At 45.3% G+C, this 18,911-nt stretch overlaps 1 protein-coding gene across 4 annotated transcripts in view; it reads right to left on the reverse strand.

Annotated features, from left to right (window-relative positions):
• FOXN3 (forkhead box N3) overlaps positions 1-18,699 on the reverse strand; it is a 450,721-nt gene extending 432,022 nt beyond the window's left edge. Inside the window, exon 1 of one of the 4 annotated variants that reach the window (XM_052646565.1) lies at positions 18,579-18,699. The gene's annotated coding sequence lies outside the window, so the exon portion shown is untranslated. Of the gene's footprint in view, positions 1-16,895; positions 16,914-18,578 lie in introns of those variants that run through there. The other 3 variants (XM_052646570.1, XM_052646567.1, XM_052646566.1) reach the window with 3 other exon arrangements.
• Between the last annotated feature and the right edge of the window lie 212 nt (positions 18,700-18,911).

Genomic DNA, 18,911 nt, shown 5'->3' on the forward strand with positions numbered 1-18,911 from the left:
GGTGATCATAATTGATCATATAAACAATCAGGATGCTTTTAAAATGAAAGGAAGCAACATTAGTGATTGCATTGGGGTAGGAGGCACAAACCGAGACCACCACAAACAAACCAAAATATATGGACACCCAACAATAGCACATGGAGTATTCTGCTTAAAAGATACACACCAATCTAAAATTCACATCAGCCACATCAAGAATGTGGAGGTCTTGTCTCTTCCCTTTGTATCGACAGAATATTTGATATTAAGGATACAAATGAGCCCTTGCTCAATGTGGGATGATACCATTCAGGAGCTCATTGTATCAATAGAAGGAGTTAACTATTCCTCCCAGCCTGCTCATTCATGGGCTCTATAAATTAATGTCCTTGGCTGAGACTTGGTACCTCCAAAAAAGTAGTATTGGAAACCCTTGCAAAGAACAGAGAAATTTTTCTAAAAAGAGGAGCCTTAGAGCTGAGAAGAAAATGAACATAATTTCCAAACAGAGAGCTGAGCACCGCACCACTCCCCCCGCCCCCGCCCCTGCAATTCCGCACTCTGCTCTCGTCGGCCAGAAACTCTGCGCCCTACTCCATGAAGGAGACATGAACAAGTGAAGGGCTGGCTCTGCCCTGGCTGTGAAAGATCGAGATTATCCACCGAGCCATCTTCTAAAGTGAACTCCTCTGGGCTGGAAAGCCTTCTCTCTGGCCAGTGCCAGAGCTAAGTCCCGGAGCTGCTCAACCGAATTAAAACATGGTCAATACCTAATTACAGACACACCACGTGGTGTATTTTGCAGCCTGACCCTCCCTGGGATTTCGATGATGCTATTCAGTTACACTTCCTTTTCTTCATTGCATATCTTAGATGACTCGATTCAAAACAACGTTTTGTATATAAACACCCCAGCATTTTTCCAAAACACAGGCTTTATCGAGTATATAAAGTAATTTGCCAGATGCATTGTGTTTGCATCCGAGCAGGTGGATAATAGATTAGAGTCACTAAGATGTCCGTGTATTTTCCCATCCACAGTACACAGCAGTAGAGAAAGAAAGCTACTCAATGAGAAGAAAACAAATCATCCTCCAACAATTTAACTCGGGTCCATACGTCATTCTCATCTACTAAAACCAATAGCAACAACAAAAAATAACAGTGAAGCACTGAAAACATTGAGCCTAACAACAAAGTAATGAGGTAAACTCAAGGAGAGACTAATGCTGAGGCCAATAACCCAGCTGAGATGATCTGTGGCTCTGAAAAATATTCAAGCACCGAGTTCCTCTGCTTGCTATTAAATACTAGTCTGGAGAAAGGCTGGCCTCCCTATGCAAGATCCAAGACCAAAGGGAAAAGGAGGGCAAGGTCTCTACTCAAGGTCTCTACTTGAGGCAGCCCCAAGCCCTTTTCTCTCCCACATCATACAAATAGCTAGAACCTCACCATTACTGTATCAATCACAAAGTCAACAACAAAGGTCTTTCTCCACTCAAAGCAGTCTGTCTGCACCAACCCCTTCTAGGGCAGAGTCTTATCTGTATTGTTCATCTTCCAATGCCCTGCCTCTCCACAATATCCAGCAGTCCCTAGACCTCAAGAAATATTTCCAGAATGACTGGATGAATTCTCATCACAACCCAGAAAAAGCCTAAAAGGCTGATCTCAACACTGCAAGACAGACAACTAAGGCAGATTAAACTGATGCCCCTGTGGAAACGCCACTGTTACTCACTATGCCCCCTCCAAACTCCATGCCTTTTTATTTTTCTCCAAATTTTTATTTTGACATATTTCAAATCTAAGAAGACAAGCTGAAGGAATCACATAATGAATAGACTGTAGACCACAATGCTACATCCATAAAGACGTCAAAACAAGAAACTTCTTTCATTCAGAGGTTTGATTTTTTTTTTTTTTATAGAGCATACAGGGTGTTCAAAATTGAGTGGCAGGAGACAGTTTCAAAAGTTGTGAACAAAGTTCACACCTTCAAGGAAGTTATTGTACAGTGGGGGAATTAAACTATACAAACATGATATAATTGAGGATAATTAGATCCAAACCTGGTGGCGCTGATCATAAGTGAAACAGGAGCAGTGAGAAATCAGGTTGGGCTGAAGTTTCAGGGAGGAGATACGTAACAGACAGCCTGGTTACTTATCAACATTAAACCCGTTTCTTCTTTGTCCTAGACACACATCCAGACTCCTTTGCTCACAAACCCCTCTTTGCAGACAGATGTGGCAATCTTACCAAGTATCAGCTAACAAGAGCAACAGACGTGGAATGTGCCACGTGTAGGACTGGCTGGGGAAACACGTCGCTCATGAGTCTCACAGTCTTTCCTTTTTGGCCAGTGTGGTCCCAAGAAGCACAATGACCTTGGGAGGCACAGACTGCTAACGGCAGAGCTGCAGGAAGGAAAGCGCCTCGCTCCCTCCCACCACCTGAAGGAGAGCCACCCTTTAACAGGACACCCATTTTGGATATGCAAGGAGTCAACATCCATTGTTTTGATACACTGCACCATGTTGAATTTATTGGAGCGACTTGTGTTAGCTCAGGCTTCCCAGGCGACTCAGTGGTGAAGAATCCACCTGCAATGCAGGAGATGCTAGTTTGAACCCTGCGTGGGGAAGATCCCCTGGAGGAGAACATGGCAGCCCGCTCCAGTCTTCTTTCCTGGATAAACCCACGGACAGAGGAGGCTGGCGGGCTACAGTCCATGGGGTCGCAAAGAGTCAGACACGACTTAGTGACCGAATGCACACTCAGGTGTTCCCTCAACTAATACAAGTTATGGCCTAATTACCCTAGAATATGTATTGCTGCTGCTGCTGCTGCTGCTAAGTCGCTTCAGTCGTGTCCAACTCTGTGCGACTCCATAGACGGCAGCCCACCAGGCTCCTCCGTCCCTGGGATTCTCCAGGCAAGAACACTGGAGTGGGTTGCCGTCTCCTTCTCCAATGCATGAAAGTGAAAAGTGAAAGTGAAGTCGCTCAGGCGTGTCCGACTCTTCACGACCCCATGGACTGCAGCCCACCAGGCTCCTCCACCCATGGGATTTTCCAGGCAGGAGCACTGGAGTGGGCTGCCATCGCCTTCTCCGTGTTAGGAGTTGATATTTTGAAAATAATTACTGTGCTTTTCCTTTACTGTGTTTTGCACATATCATTTTCACCCTGGTAGCCCAGACACATTCATATGTTTCAGAGACTATTTGGATTATTAAATAAGGAATACAAAGAGAAAGGATGGACGTTCCTTTCCTGGCAGTATGGCAGAATAGATACCTCTCAAATCCTATGAAAGCAACAAAAAATGCTGGACAAAATATTTATTGAAAAATATTTTGGAATGTATTTATAATCTGACAGGAAAACGAGGCACACTCACAGCATAAAACTTTTATCAACTTTCCCATTAAAGGCTTGAACAAATTGGGAGAATGAGAGCTTCTATTTTCATAAGTCAGCAAGGCCTAGGGAACAGCAAACACACTTGCTGGCTCTGACAAAGTCAGAGCCCACCAGCGACAGGGCTCCAGAAGGCTGCCAGAACTGCCTGCCTCAAAAACCAGCACTGAGTAGAGGGGAGAGAGTTTTACTAAAAACTTGTAACCACAGACAATTCTCACATGGACTTTGGGTATGAATTGTCTGTGTGGTTGGTCCCCAAACCTCCACCTGAGAATTTTTAAGTCCTTGCTTTACAAATTGGTGATGATCCCAGGCTCTAAGGAGAAACAAATGCGAAATCTAGCGAAACTCACCTTCAGTTCACACCTCAAATAATTCCCACTAGTAAAGTCTCAGAAAATAATAATAGTAAGGTTCAGTTCAGTTCAGTTGCTCAGTCGTGTCCGACTCTTTGCGATCCCATGAATCGCAGCACGCCAGGCCTCCCTGTCCATCACCAACTCCCGCAGTTCACTCAAACTCACGTCCATCAAGTTGGTGATGCCATCCAGCCATCTCATCCTGTCGTCCCCTTTTCTTCCTGCCCCCAATCCCTCCCAGCATCAGAGTCTTTTCCAATGAGTCAACTCTTCGCATGAGCTGGCCAAAGTACTGGAGCTTCAGCTTTAGCATCATTCCCTCCAAAGAAATCCCAGGGCTGATCTCCTTCAGAATGGACTGGTTGGATCTCCTTGCAGTCCAAGGGACCCTCAAGAGTCTTCTCCAACACCACAGTTCAAAAGCATCAATTCTTCAGTGCTCAGCCTTCTTCACAGTCCAACTCTCGCATCCATACATGACCACAGGAAAAACCATAACCTTGACTAGACGGACCTTTGTTGGCAAAGTAATGTCTCTGCTTTTGAATATGCAATCTAGGTTGGTCATAACCTTTCTTCCAAGGAGTAAGTGTCTTTTAATTTCATGGCTGTAATCACCACCTGCAGTAATTTTGGAGCCCAAAAAAATAAAGTCTGACACTGTTTCCACTGTTTCCCCATCTATTTCCCATGAAGTGATGGGGCCAGATACTATGATCTTCGTTTTCTGAATGTTGAGCTTCAAGCCAACTTTTTTGCTCTCCTCTTTCACTTTCATCAAGAGGCTTTTTAGTTCCTCTTCACTTTCTGCCATAAGGGTGGTGTCATCTGCATATCTGAGGTTACTGATATTTCTCCCGGTAACCTTGATTCCAGCTTGTGCTTCTTCCAGCCCAGTGTTTCTCATGATGTACTCTGCAGAGAAGTTAAATAAGCAGGGTGACAATATACAGTCTTGACGTACACCTTTTCCTATTTGGAACCAGTCTGTTGTTCCATGTCCAGTTTTAACTGTTGCTTCCTGACCTGCATATAGGTTTCTCAAGAGGCAGGTCAAGTGGTCTGGTATTTCCATCTCTTTCAGGATTTTCCACAGTTTATTGTGATCCACACAGTCAAGGCTTTGGCATAGTCAATAAAGCAGAAATAGATGTTTTTCTGGAACTCTCTTGTTTTTTCGATTATCCAGTGGATGTTGGCAATTTGACCTCTGGTTCCTCTGCCTTTTCTAAAACTAGCTTGAACATATGGAAGTTCACAGTTCACATATTGCTGAAGCCTGGCTTGGTGAATTTTGAGCATTAGTTTACTAGCGTGTGAGATGAGTGCAATTGTGCAGTAGTTTGAGCATTCTTTGGCATTGCATTTCTTTGGGATTGGAATGAAAACTGACCTTAAGGGTACACTTAAGTGAACTTACCTACAAAACAGAAACAGAACCATATTCAATATTCTACAATAAACCATAATGGAAAAAAACATAAAATAAAAGAATGTATGTGTGTGTATGTGTGTGTGTGTGTGTGTGTGTGTATAACTGAAGCACTTTGCTGCACACAAGATTGTAAATCAAATCTACTTCAATTAAAAAATCAAATTAAAAAAATTAAGTCACAGTAAAATAAAACAAAGTAGAATAAACATCACAAATAGACACATGCATAAGGAAAAAGCATCATGAACAGCTAACAGAAACGACATAGCACAACTGAACCTACAGACGTCAAATTTTAAAATGATCATAATATTGTACATCAACTCCATTTCAGTTTCTCAAAAGTCTAAAAATTATCAGACACACAGTGTAAAATTAAAAATACAGCAGAAGGAAACAAGTGTATAAACTGTGAGCAAGATTAGCCGGATTAGATACAGAAAATGGACAAGACTGAAAAAACTGTCAACTGTAGCACATGAAAACCCAGACACAGGAAACGTGAAGAGAGTCAAAACACAGAGGAGACAACAGAAGTCTAACATACGCCTCATCTAACGTTCAAAAGTGGAAAAGAAGTACACAACAGGGACAGCACTCTGAGACTCTTCTAGAACTGATGAAAGACATCAATCCACAAATTCACAAAACAAACAAAAAATCCTAAGCAAAACAACCAGAATTTTACAAAATAATTTTACTCTACTCGTTTATTTTTGGCCATGTTGAGTCTTGTCTCTAGTTGTGGCGCCCAGGCTTACTGCGGTGGCCTCTTTTTGTGGCCGAGCACGGGCTCAGGGGTTACAGGTTTCTGTAGCTGGGGTCACAGGGTCAATTGCTGCAGTGCACAAACTCAGTGACCCCACGGTGTGTGGGGCCTTCCTGGCTCAGGTGTCGAGCCTGTGTCTCTTGCACTGGCAGGTGGATTCTGTACCACTGAGCCACAGGGAAGCTCTAAGCAGAATTTTATACCTAACAAAAATATATTTTATACCTAGCAAAACTATACTTTAAGGGGGAAAAAAAAGGGAAAGAATTAGAATTTTCCAACAAACAATAGGCAGAACAGGTCTCCTTCAACTGATTCTCACTTAATGAAATCTATGAAGAGATGTGATGGCAGGGAAAGGAGGGCACACGTTGGGGAAGGAATTATAAGCATGAAAGCAGTAAATATGTGGGTAGATCTGAACAAACATTTGTACTTAAAAATGATAACGTCTAACTTACCAGGCTGAAATAAAAACACAGAACTAAAACACTGGGCAAAAAATGGGACCCAAGCTAGCAGGGGAGGGGGTGAGGGGTGGTAATGACTGGAATGAAATGATCTAAAGTCCCTGCATTATTTAGAAGGAGAGGAAAGATACTGATTCCCTTCAACCTCTTAATAGCATGCATGCTGAATTTTCTAGAGAACCACTAAAAGAATAATAATAGAGTGTAAAACTTCCAAACTACTATAGCATAATATATGAAATAAGGGGGAAAAGTCAACTCAATGGAAGATAAGAAATGAAAGGAAAAGAAAGGTGAAGAGTTAGGACAAATTGAAAGAATGAAATAACATGAAGGAATACATTGAAATACATCTAAATTGCAACAAATATAAATGGATTACATATTTCATTTAAAAGATATTACAGAGTTTACAAAAAGACCCAGCATTACATCATTTATAGAAGATGCACCTAAAGTACAGGGTATAGGGCTTCCCCGGTGGTTCAGAGGTAAGGAGTCTGCCCGCCAGAGCAGGAGACCGGGCTTGATCCCTAGTCCAGGAAGATCCCACATGCCTCAGGGTGGCTAAGCCCTTGTACCACAGCCACTGAGCCTGTGCTTAGAGTCTGGGAACCACACCTGCTGAGCCCACGCGACGCAGCTACTGACGTTTCACCCTGTAAACCCAGTGCCCCACAGCAAGAGAGGCCACCATGACGAGAGGCCCACACAGGGCAACCAGAGAGCAGGCCCGGCCTGCTGCAACTGGAGAAAAGCCCCCAGCAACCAAGGGCCAGCACAGCCGAGAATAAACCCATGAATGAGATTATTTAAAAACAAAATTTAGGATGTAGAGAATTTGAGAAAACAAAGAAGGGAAGCCTAAAATAGGAAAAAGTGACAATGAAGAAGCTGATTGTATCCCACTGTCGTCTAGAACTGTTGCACAGATGCCAGACAAAATACACTAACACAAAGAGTGCTGTGAGAATTAAAGTGTACTACTTCGTAATAATAATAAAATTCAAATCTCCAAGAAGGCGCAAGAATTCTAAATGTGTACATACCAGATAGTGTAACTTCAAAATATATCAAGAAAAAAAATAGAATCTATCATCTTAGTAAGAGACTGTCAACACACTTCTCGCAGTTAAAAAAAAAAAGTCGATCAAACTAGGATAGTGGTCATCTTGCAAAAGGTGATGGCTCAGGGCCATGAGGGGACTTCTTGGGTGAAGCTCACATTCTATTTTTTTAATATAGGTGCTGGTTACATAGGTGTGCTGACTTAAGAAACCATCTGTCTACAAATGTAACCACAGGCAAATACACAGACACCATATGTTTACATATATGTATAAATACAGACATCTATACTGTATATCCATACATCTTACAAATGGTGTGCATTTGTGTGTATACGTGCATAATATTTCCATTTATATGAAAGCACGCACAACTAAACTACATGCAGTTCCACAATAAAAAAGTGTGTGGCAGCATTATAAAGAAAAACAAGGACACAAACCAGAAGCAGTACACTTCGCATCTACTTACATCCAAGCAGGAAGAATGTTGCCTTTCTTAGCTGCAAGGGAGTCTTAGAAACGCGGTAGTTAACGGACATATGCGGGAAACTAGCAGACTCTGCCACAGGCAGAAATTCCACAGCCTTGAAAGTCAGGGATGGGATTTTCACCCTTTACAGGAGTCTGGAGGACCCAGCTCAGAGAACTGGCCTGAAGGCAGTGGGAGATGCTGCCTTCACCCACGAGGGACAGTGAAGTGCCTAATCTTTCTGCCTGGATGGTGGAAGGATGGGATGGTGGAAGGATGAGATGGTGGAGGGGAAGTGAAAGAAGAGCCCACCACGTCCTGAGTCCAGTTAATGACGGCAAAGAGAAAGCAGGTAAGCAGGCAGTGCAGCCGCTTGCTGCTTGCTCTGGCTTCTCCCTGGGGGATTCTGCCTCTTGATAGAGCAGGTACCTCTCAGGAGAGGGATGGCCTTGTGCCCACAGCCCTCCAGCATCTGAAGCCAGAGACAGAGGACGGAGCAGGAGCCTAACTCCCCTCTTTCGAGCAGTTTAGGGACAGAGGTCTTCAGCAGGAGAGAAGAAAGAAGGAGTCAGGAGGGACAGGACCCCCAGGTTTCCGGCCGTATTCTCAGAGTGCGGCACCAAAACTCGAGATGAGGAGGTGACCACGAGGTGGATTTCCAAGACAGCAGCGAGGAGCCCTGGCGACAAACGTACATGGTCCATGAAGCAAGCGGCTGTCCTGGGCTCCCCTGAGCAGGGTAGCCAGGGATGGCTGCAGGGTTCAGGGCGGGAGCAATGCACCACTCCCCACTGGCGGCCCACCTGCACCCCCTTCCTGGGGTCGTCTCCCAGATAAACTACCCACCCTGGAATCCTCCTGGCAGGGACAACTTTGAAACTAAAACAACAGGCATTTATACCTGCAGAGAGGAACTCAGGGAGGGTGTCACTTCTGCCTGTCAAGATCAGTTTAGAACACAAACTTCACAAGGGCCACACTGGGGGATACTTCCAGTTTAAGAAGCCAGTCAGTTAGGCAATGGATGGCAGACTCTGCCAGCGACCGCATCCCCTTTACACCCCTACACACAGTCCCCTGCACACAGCAGTCACTCAACAGCTGTTCATGGAATGAATGGGTATACAACTCGTTTCCCCAGACTGGTATATATATATCTTGAGCGTGTCCCTAGATCAATTCTTAAAAATGATTTCACATGTGAAATCTGTGACAGTCTGCATGTGAAATATGAATTAGTTACTGACCATTCACCTGAAATCTTCAAGAGAATTAGAAAGTGCCAGGCACCTGCATCGTTACTGAAAATGCCCACATCGGTTCCATTTCAAGTTCCAACTGGTCACATACATCCCAGGACTCGTGGGATGCCCAGTGAAGATTTAACTTGTCTTCTTTCCCCTTTGCTAGCAGAAGAGCAGAGCTCCTTGCTTAGATGAGGAAATCAGACTAACCCAGTTTTGCTTGGTCTCTATAAACACATGTGGAGTTTGTACAATTTATGGGTAAAGGTATCCGAAGAAGGAGAGAGCCAACACCCTCTTAATCTGACAATTTAAGCCAGTTTTGTTTTTTTTTTTCATTCTGAAAGAAACAAAGGAGATATCCCCATATTGGCATGTCTGAGAGTGTTAAGCAGTTTGTGTGAATTATAAAAGAGAGTGAAGGACAGGGGAACCTGGCGTGCTGCAATCCACGGGATCACAAAGAGTCAGACACAACTGAGTGGCTCAACAACAATAACAAGAGAAAACGTTGTCTTGGAAATCTGTCTTTATGGATGCCACCAAGAGAAATTCTAAATGTAATGTTTGGGTAATTCAAGAAAATCATATCCCTGCGGTAACAGCCTTTTGTTTACCAACTACGTGAATGTGCTCAGGGATGCATGAAGGGAAATTCAAAGGATGAAGGCAGATTAAGGAAGATAACCTCTGACAAGGGAGCTAAAAAGTTCCTCCCATCAGTAATGGTCAGAAGATATGGGAATACAGAATGTCAAGAAGTAAACCGCTACTTCTTGCCAAAATCACAACAAATATTACCCCACCGCCACCCCTGCCATTTTTCCCCAGGAGGAGACTCTGTCTCAAGCGTGGACAGAGCTCTCAACAATCAACCCTGGACAGGACACAGAGGAGCGGCCGTGAGGAAGCCAGTGGGGTGGAAAATGCCTGCAACTTGGAGGCAGGGGGCCTGAGGGTGAAAGCGAGTTGGCTACCAGAGGGTTTTGGCCCTGGAAACACAGTGACCTGGGCTTCCTCATCTGTAAAATGGCACAGTAATGCATATTATCGTTATTTCTTACTAGCAGTAACATTACATTAATACTAGGTTATCATAAGAATTAACTGGGTCAGCACCTGATAAATGAAAAGCCCTTACCGATTTCAGGTGATTTTTCTGTATTATCCAACACTGCCAAACTCACCATGAGTAAGTTACTTCTTTCCCGAGACCATTCTAAACGCTAAATCCAGTAACATGAAACAATATGACAGCCTTAATTTAGAGCCATTATTTAAAAAGTGAAAGTGTTAACTAGTCATTAAATGGAAACTGTTTCCATTTTAAAGGCTGCAAAAATGTTAAGTTTGCCAAGTCAGAACATTTCAGAGTTTAAAGAGATATCTGAGGTTACCTAAAATGTAACCTTGTATAATATAGTAAAAATTACCTCTTCAAGTAGGATTCGCTACTGTCTGAATTTTAAGATGCTTGGGGAAGATTGAAGGCAGGAGGAGAAGGGGACGAGATGATGAGATGAGACAGAGGGTGAGATGGTTGGATGGCATCCCTGACACTCAGTCGTGTCCGACTCTTTGCGACCCCGTGGACTGTAGCCCGCCAGGCTCCTCCGTCCAAGGGATTCTCCAGGCGAGAATACTGGAGTGGGTTGCCATTTCCTTCTCCAGGGGATCTTCCCGACCCAGGGATTGAACCCGGGGCTCCCGCATTGCAGGCAGACGCTTTAACCTCTGAGCCACCAGAGAGGCCCTCCAATGGACATGAGTTTGAGTAAATTCCAGGAGTTGGTGATGGACAGGGAGGCCTGGCATGCTGCAGGCCATGGAGTCGCAAAGAGCTGGACATGACTGAGCAACTGAACTGAACTGAATTTTAAGATAAAGTGCCATCTGCAAAGGTAACGAACACACATTATCTAATACTTGGAGTCCTCCATTACCAGCTTCAGCAAGGTCATGGTACCTTGGACAGCTTTGAGTTCCAAAACAGAGTCCCCAAGAACACTGGAAAATAAGCTCTTACTGGCCTGCTACTATGAGCACGCCTGGGACGGCTCTGTTGGTTTCCTATGACGGGACACACTCCTTCTTTGAAATGCAGGTGGGAGGAGGGATGATAGCTTTCCACAGCCCAAACGTGAAAACCTTTATTCAACTCAATTCAACAAACAAAAGGTAAACACAATCATTTTATCTGCTACCACAGCCGACTATTTTGTGCCTGTATCAGCTTCGTCTTTCTAAGGGAAATATCTTGTTTAAAAAAAAAGAAAAAGCTTCAGCACAAATTGTTGGAAGATCTGCAGCTTCCCAGAAGATCGATGGCTTTGATCACCACCTCCAACCCCACGCAGGGGACAGAAGCAGTGGAACTAACAGGAGCCTGCAGACGGGAGGGGGTCCCTGGAGGCTCAGACAGTCAAGAATCCACCTGCAATGCAGGAGACCCGGGTTAGATCCCTGGGTTGGGAAGATCCCCTGGAGAAGGGAAGGGCTACCCACGCCGTATTCTTGCCTGGAGAATCCCATGGACGGAGGAGCCTGGCGGGCTGCCGTCCGTGGGGTCGCAAAGAGTCGTTCAGGAGGCTATGCCTTCTACTTCTGTAAACTCCCCAGCTGCGCAGCCCCCAAGAAACAACGCAGGGAGGTCTGCCGGGGCCCTAGGAAGCACGCTGCTTCCACACCCAGCCCGCAGTCTCTGCTGCTCCCTCCCGTCACCAGGCACACGCGCGTCACGGAGTTGTCAAAATTAGTGGGAGGGAAGGGGATCCCTCCGCCCGCCACCCTAGAAACCTTAGTATTTATGGCCTCCGGGATGTAAAAAGGGGGACCCAACACTGCCGTTTCTGTAAATCTCATAACAGAAGAGACAATCCGAGAACATTTGATGATATTCAAATATCATCCATGCGTTATCATTTTCCTCAACACTCCAAACACTACTGTGACTGCCAAGCAGACCACACAGCCTGGCAAACGTTCATTTCATGAATGACACTTAATATGAAATCATCTTCACTGAGAAATAGAGGGACAGTGCTACAGCAGACCCTGAGGTGGCACCAGAATCAATCCACCGTCCAGGACGATGAGGATCCACTCGTCTCAAACACCGCGACGCCTTTCCCGTAACTTCTAGGAAAGAAGGCCCTTTGCAGACCTCCTCTGCCCTCCCCTCGTCACAGACACAAGCAGGGCTCTTTCGGAGCCGGCCCAGCCTGGCTCCACACAGAACAGCTTAGCAGAGCCGCTGTCTGCAGTCCTGTTCGCTCCCCTGAGCACAGGCGCCCTCTGCAATCGTCAGGGCAGAAGTTCCTTCCCTCTTCAGCTCAGAAGTTCCAGGACTCTGCAGGCAATTCCCCTGGGCCTTCCTTAGAGAAGACTTGGGGCACTTTAAAAACAGTGGTTTCCCAACAGCTCACAGGGGTCTCAGGCTCCCAGGGCACAGCCCAGGAGAAGACCGTGGGCTCCTGGCGCTGGGTTCCCACCAAAGCATTTCTCTTTTCACTCCACTCACATATTAGGGTCTTGCATAAGATTCCATTTGGTGCTAAATATAAAACCAAAGTGATGTCTTCAAAAATGTGTGAAAACCGTTGCAACAAGCGGTCCCCTCCCTGAGGCTCTCTTAACGCCCTCTCCGGCCTGCCTCTGCGAATGGAGGTTATGCACTTCTTTTCCTCTAAAGAACCTCGCCCTCTTTCCTCTTCCAAACTTCGAAACATGAATTGAAACTACTAAATATATTTATTTATAATATTCAAAAATGAACCGGGAGATTTGCACAACAAATTAAGGCGACGATTTGTGTTTCTCATATAGACTCTAGCCTGGCTTTGACTACAGCCCGGCCTCAAATTCCAACTCTCCCGTAAACCGTCAGCAAGAGGCATATACCTGACATTTAATCTTTACGGATTTTACTGTTACAAGCCAAGAGAGGAATGAAGCTGCCTCTTTCCCTTTACCTCTCCACAAAACTGGCATTTGATTGGTATTCTGGGCTAATTATTAGAAATTTGGCATAGTCATCAAAAAACGCCAGCTTCAGTCAGTGTCTATATATCTGACAACTGAAAATGAACTGGAATTTTATTGAACATCTTGTTAACGTGTGTTGGTCAAGTAAGTTGTACATTGCGGTATAATGATCAATTTTCCTGATCTCAAAGCCAAAAGTAAATGAACAGAAACGCCGAAGATCTGAAGTAATTTGATTGTACTCCTCAACAGTCCAGTTAAAAATGAACTGTTCTGAGCAAACTGCTTCACAGACAATGGCACACGGAAGGCAGACTCTTGAAACTAACAAATCCCATTCATTTCCTTCAGTTTGTAAAAACAAGCAACTGACAAGTTTCCTGCCAATGAACACAGCTGAAGATAAGAAAGCTCCTTACAGGAAACCCTTTGCTAAAGAGAACAGTTATGCCATTCAGGCATAACTTTTTCACCAAACCTCAATCAGGTAAACATTTGACCACATGGGATCATGAAATACATGCTAGATCACCCCCAATGATGCTGGATTGCTTCTAATGTCCATACTTCCTATGACACAGATGCAGGGTAGCAAGGACCTATTACAGAACATTTAGGATTCTTTCCACCTCCTCTCCCTGCTCCCCCTCTATGCAATTAGTTGATGAAAACAAGGGAAATTTTCTGCTTGTTTTTTTAAAAAAGATCAAAGTGTTAGTTAATTGAAATTAAAATTGACCATTTTCAATTAAGATTAAGCCATACAAAGCTATAAATCATCATGACTGGAAGAAGGATATTTCTAAATGAATATCAAGCACTTCAAAATTTAAAGAACACCACGGACAAGATTAGAAAAATATAAGAAATGCACTGGCTTTATATTTACAAGCTTCAGTGTTGTCCCCCAAAGTCACAGTCCAGCCTCCTTGGCTAAAGTCTCGCTTAGCAAGGTGAAAGGGGGAGATCCGCAAACATTCCCCTTTCCTCTACTCACTAAAACCACCACCAAGATCCTGAACATAGTCACAGCCCTGAGCTGGGGAGCCTCTCAATTATCCTGAAAATTACAGCACTCTTCTCTACCCACAGAAAAGGAAACTTTTTCTAAGTTAACGGAATCATAATAACTGGAGTTTTGAAAGAGCTCTTAATTCTGTGTAGGAGTGTCCTTCCCCAGCTTGGTTACTGAGAGCACCCTTCCTTATCCCACCCAAAGCACCGGATTCACTGACCATCCTACACAGGGAGCCTTCGAGCAAAGCTCCAAAATGCCACAGTTCTTTGCATTCGATCGCTACAGTTCAAGTTTGAAGTCTCCTGCAAACAGAAACTCTTCATTATTCTGTCCCCACGTGACTCTTCCGCCCCAGGTAACAGCCTAGTCTTTACAGCTCCACGAACAGCAGACACAGGAATCAGTTTGCTCCCACGATTAAGTGATCGAATACATGCTTCTCGGCCTTCCTGGGCGCAACTCCGAGGTAACAAAATGCAAAGTACCTTGCTTTCAGCCCTTTCCCTCACATCTTTTCAATAAAGATACAGTTATGAAATCCAGGAGACTGCATTTTTGGTTGTTGTTGTAAAATGACCTTGATTTGACAGGCATGGTCTCAGGTTTCAACAGATGCTGTGGGAAAGCTTAGAGAAGCCAGCACGTTCTCCAGGCATCTGTGATGACATGCAGGTTTTTTTTTTTTTTAAGTGGTGGTTATGGTAGTGTATGTGTGTTGGGGGGTGGCGGGGAGGTTACTCGTTTCAGTTTCCATGACAACCATGTCTCTACTCATCGGTTATTAGATACCATCCACTTCCTGTGTCTAAATTTTTAAGCCAATCAGAAAAGTGTTTATACATTTACCAACTTCTGGGACGGTCTTTCTTTAATTGGGGTGTTTCAAGCCTCAAATGGAGTTGTCCACTGGCCTTATGTTTCTCCTCTTACATAGAACATTTCACATTTACCAATCCACATTAAGGTAAGGGATGCCCTTTTTCTTGAATCGGAAAAGCATTCTCCTCAAACCAGATGTCACAATTTCTTAGGAGTGCACAATGATTCTGATTGTTGGCGCTTCATGCGTGGCCTTTTTCTTTCCCTGTTACAGACTAAAATTTAGAAATTTAGTGCATGATACATGCACAAGACACTTACACTATCAAAGCAAAGATAACAGTTGAGCACCCCTCCGCTGATGGTGATATTTCACTCTTCAGATCCAAAAAGCGGTTAGGAAAAATTATTCTGAGTTGAATAACTTTGCATTCTACAACTCCCAAGCAGAAATCACCGAGATCCTACTGTAAAGCGATATGTCTACAAACACAAGCTAGTAGCTGACGTCTGCAAAAAATTTGTCACCAAAATGGCCTACTTTATCTGAATAGAAGCAACAACAAAAAACTAAATACCAAGGTGTCTCAACCCAAGTGCGCCCAAGTTAAAAATCAACCTCGCAGAAATCTGGGCCCGAGAAGGCTACTCTGAAATTACAGCATGATTTTCAAAGACGGTTTTGGGTGACTGTTTCCCTAAGTCTCCATCTAACTGACCAATCGGTGTGAGAGCAGAGTGGGCTGGAGTCATTTGTGCAGTCTTCCGAGCTCTGCGCTCTCCCCTCTCTAAGGCAGAGCAGGCGATCAATGAAAAACAGGGAACAAAAGGAATATAACAGGATGTCTTCCTTCGCGGAGGAAAATGATTCCCTTTTTCCTCAAGGAGCCAGACCCACCCAGCCCAGGACAGCTCCGCACGGGAGCTCCCAGCAGACCAGACCTTGGGGCAGAAGCACATTTTACATTTGCAATCCTGTGTCCCAGCTGCTGGCAAACGTGTCACCTCTAAGCACATCCTGTGACAGAGGGCTCCCCGAGCCCAACCGATTGAAACTAATAAATTAAATAAATTAATAATCCCACCAGGAAAAGCTGCCGAGAAAGACCGCGTTTTCCCTTCCCCAAATGTCAATCGGGCAGTATAAACAAAGCATGAAAAATAGTCTCTCCAGCCTCCCCAGCCAGGAATCATGGTTTTTCTCCGCCAAACAAGGCTTCTCCAAAAAGAGAAATATTCTTACTGCCTTCAAAGGAAACTCTCGTCTGTAGATGTCATATCAGGATAACCAGTTACAGTATTTTGAAAAGAGGTTTAAACTGCCCCCACATTTGACACTCTGTTTATAATTGATAGCAAAACAGTTGCGACAGCAATGCTGTGAACTCTGCCAGCCAAACTCCACATTTAACACGTTAGTTCCTTGAAAATAAAAGTATTGTCTTGGGGAGCCCACAGAAGTAAAGACTCAGAAAGTAATTAACAGAATGACTGCAATTATTTGATCATTTTAATAAATTATCCATTTGTCTGCTGGGTTTTTTTAAATTTTTTATTTTTAAAGTGACTATCCACACATTCCTGAGAAACTTTTTTTTTTTTAATGAACTTACTTTTGAGACAGAACTAATGAAAATATGCAACTCGCCGTCCCCCGGATCTCTCCCGTGTGAAAGTGCAGGCTATAAATCCAGGCGAAGCCAGCTGGGGACACGGGGACGGGCACCTTAGAAAGAGCCCCGGGCGCCCCCAAAATGCAGCCGAGCCCGAAGGGCGAGGGCGCCCCGCGACAATGCCGAAGCAGAGCGGGGGGCTGCGGGGGCGGGAGAGGGGCCCCCCGGGCGTTACCTGCGATCGGCCGCGCGCCCCGGGCTCCTCGCGGCCGCATCGGGGGGCCGCGGCGGCGCTGGACTCGCGGGGGCCCCGCCGCCGGGCCGCGCCGTCTCCGGGCCGAGCTGCCGCCGATCGCGGCCGGAACCCGGCTCCAGCCCGGCGCCCGCCCGGGTCGGCGGCTCCGCGGGCGCGGGCCCGCCGGGTCCTAGCGCGCGCCGCCCGCCTGCAGCCGCACGTCCGGCCCCGCGCAGGCCGAGCCGCGGGCGCGGCAGGTGCCGGCGAGCCGGGCGGCGTGTCGGATCCCCGCCCGGGACACCGAGACGGAAACAGGGGCGCCCGCGGGACGCGCGGGAGGCGGGTGTTCGCATCTGCAGCCCCCGCCTCAGGCAGCGGGCGGTCCCCGGCGCCCGCAGTTTCGCCTGCTGCACTTGAGACAGTCTACGTTCGGAGTGTGAGAGACCCTGCGGGGTCAGAAGTGACAGGTTTCAAAAATATAACGCCCCCCCCCCAAATTTTTTTTTAAGAGCAAGAATGATGTGTTCAAGTTTTAAACAGTTCTCCAGCGATTTTCCCCCCAACGCGTCCTTCTGCATTTTGCTCTTAGTTATCATGTGCTGTTTTAAATAACAAAGGCCCATATGGCTAAACACGTAGTCATTTGATTTTCAAAAGACCTCAAAAATTGCATCAGAATATGCACTCATGTATCTCCTAAGAAATCAACGAGCAAGAATTAATGGTGGCATATGGTGCGCTTCGTGGAGGAAACTTAATTACAAATTAAAACAAATGCAAAAACTCACAAATTCACTAAACTGAAAGTAAGTGATGACCCTAGATGTATACACAAATCAGTTTATGTGCAATTAGGGGAAATGTAAGTTCCAGATCCCTCTAACTGCAAAAAGCCTGTCGACAAGAAGAGATTTCCCTTATTTGCTCCCAAAAGGGCCTTCAGCACCCGCTCAGCACAGGCGTTTCCTGCGGCCCACCTGGAAGGCAACTTTTAAACTTGCAAATGCTCATCTAAGAGGACAATTCTATTAGCTCGCAATTCAAAATAAAAGTGCTTTAGTTTGAAAAGCCTGTTTAAAAGGCTTCAAGACTGGGAGCTTTCTTTCCGTCTTTGACATCACAGAGTTTGAAGGTCACAGTTCTGCAAAACTGCTAATAACAATGGTACCGTGGTTTGACACCAAAAGGAAAAGCAAATATGTGTTTTCTGAGTTTCTATTTTAGGAGCTCAAAAAGTCCCTTCGAAAATTACTCTTGCCCTCCTCCTTCCCAATTATAGCTAAATAAATGTAATGGAAGATTTTTAGCATTAATTAAACATCAAAGGCACCTTTTCTGCTGCCTGATGTCCACGCAAAGAAACAGTTGTACTAGGTTACACTTGACCATCTTCAAAGTCCTCCCGCAGACATCTCATGTAATCTTTACTCCACTTCTGTGATAAGACAGACACTATAATCCCTGGTTTTCAAACAAGGAAGTGGAGGTCCTAAAGAATACAGTGACTTGTCTAAAATCACACAGCTGGTCCTTAGAGCAGTGGAGATCCTCAACTAAGATTCCAGCATTTCCAACTGATTCCTGCTCTTTCAAGTGCCCACCTGGCCTCCCAACTATTTCTCTACAAACACTATGGAAAATGAGGGGTCCAAAACACAGGTTCCTGCAGCCACAGTTTCTTACCTGTTGTAGAGCAGCGATCTAGCAGAATGGGAAGAAGAAGCTAGCTGCAAAGGTTTTCATCTCTGCTAAAGGAGAAAGCTGACTGGTCAGACTTCTGTCCTGTGGCAGACCAGGGCACCCTGGCAGACTGAAAGCTCGGAGCTCTGGGGCTAAGCAATGCCCCTGTCACCCGCAGGCCTTTTCACACTCATCAGAGGCTGACTCCACGTGACACGTGGAGGAGGGAGGTTTCCTCCGTCCCAGCACTGAAAGTACACAGGACCTCTGGAGCCTCAGAAGTTTCCGATTCCAGGCGGCCTGCTGGAGCGAGTCTGGCCATCCTGTCCGGACCCG

This window comes from Budorcas taxicolor, chromosome 10 (assembly GCF_023091745.1).
Source record: "Budorcas taxicolor isolate Tak-1 chromosome 10, Takin1.1, whole genome shotgun sequence".
Taxonomy (NCBI): domain Eukaryota; kingdom Metazoa; phylum Chordata; class Mammalia; order Artiodactyla; family Bovidae; genus Budorcas; species Budorcas taxicolor.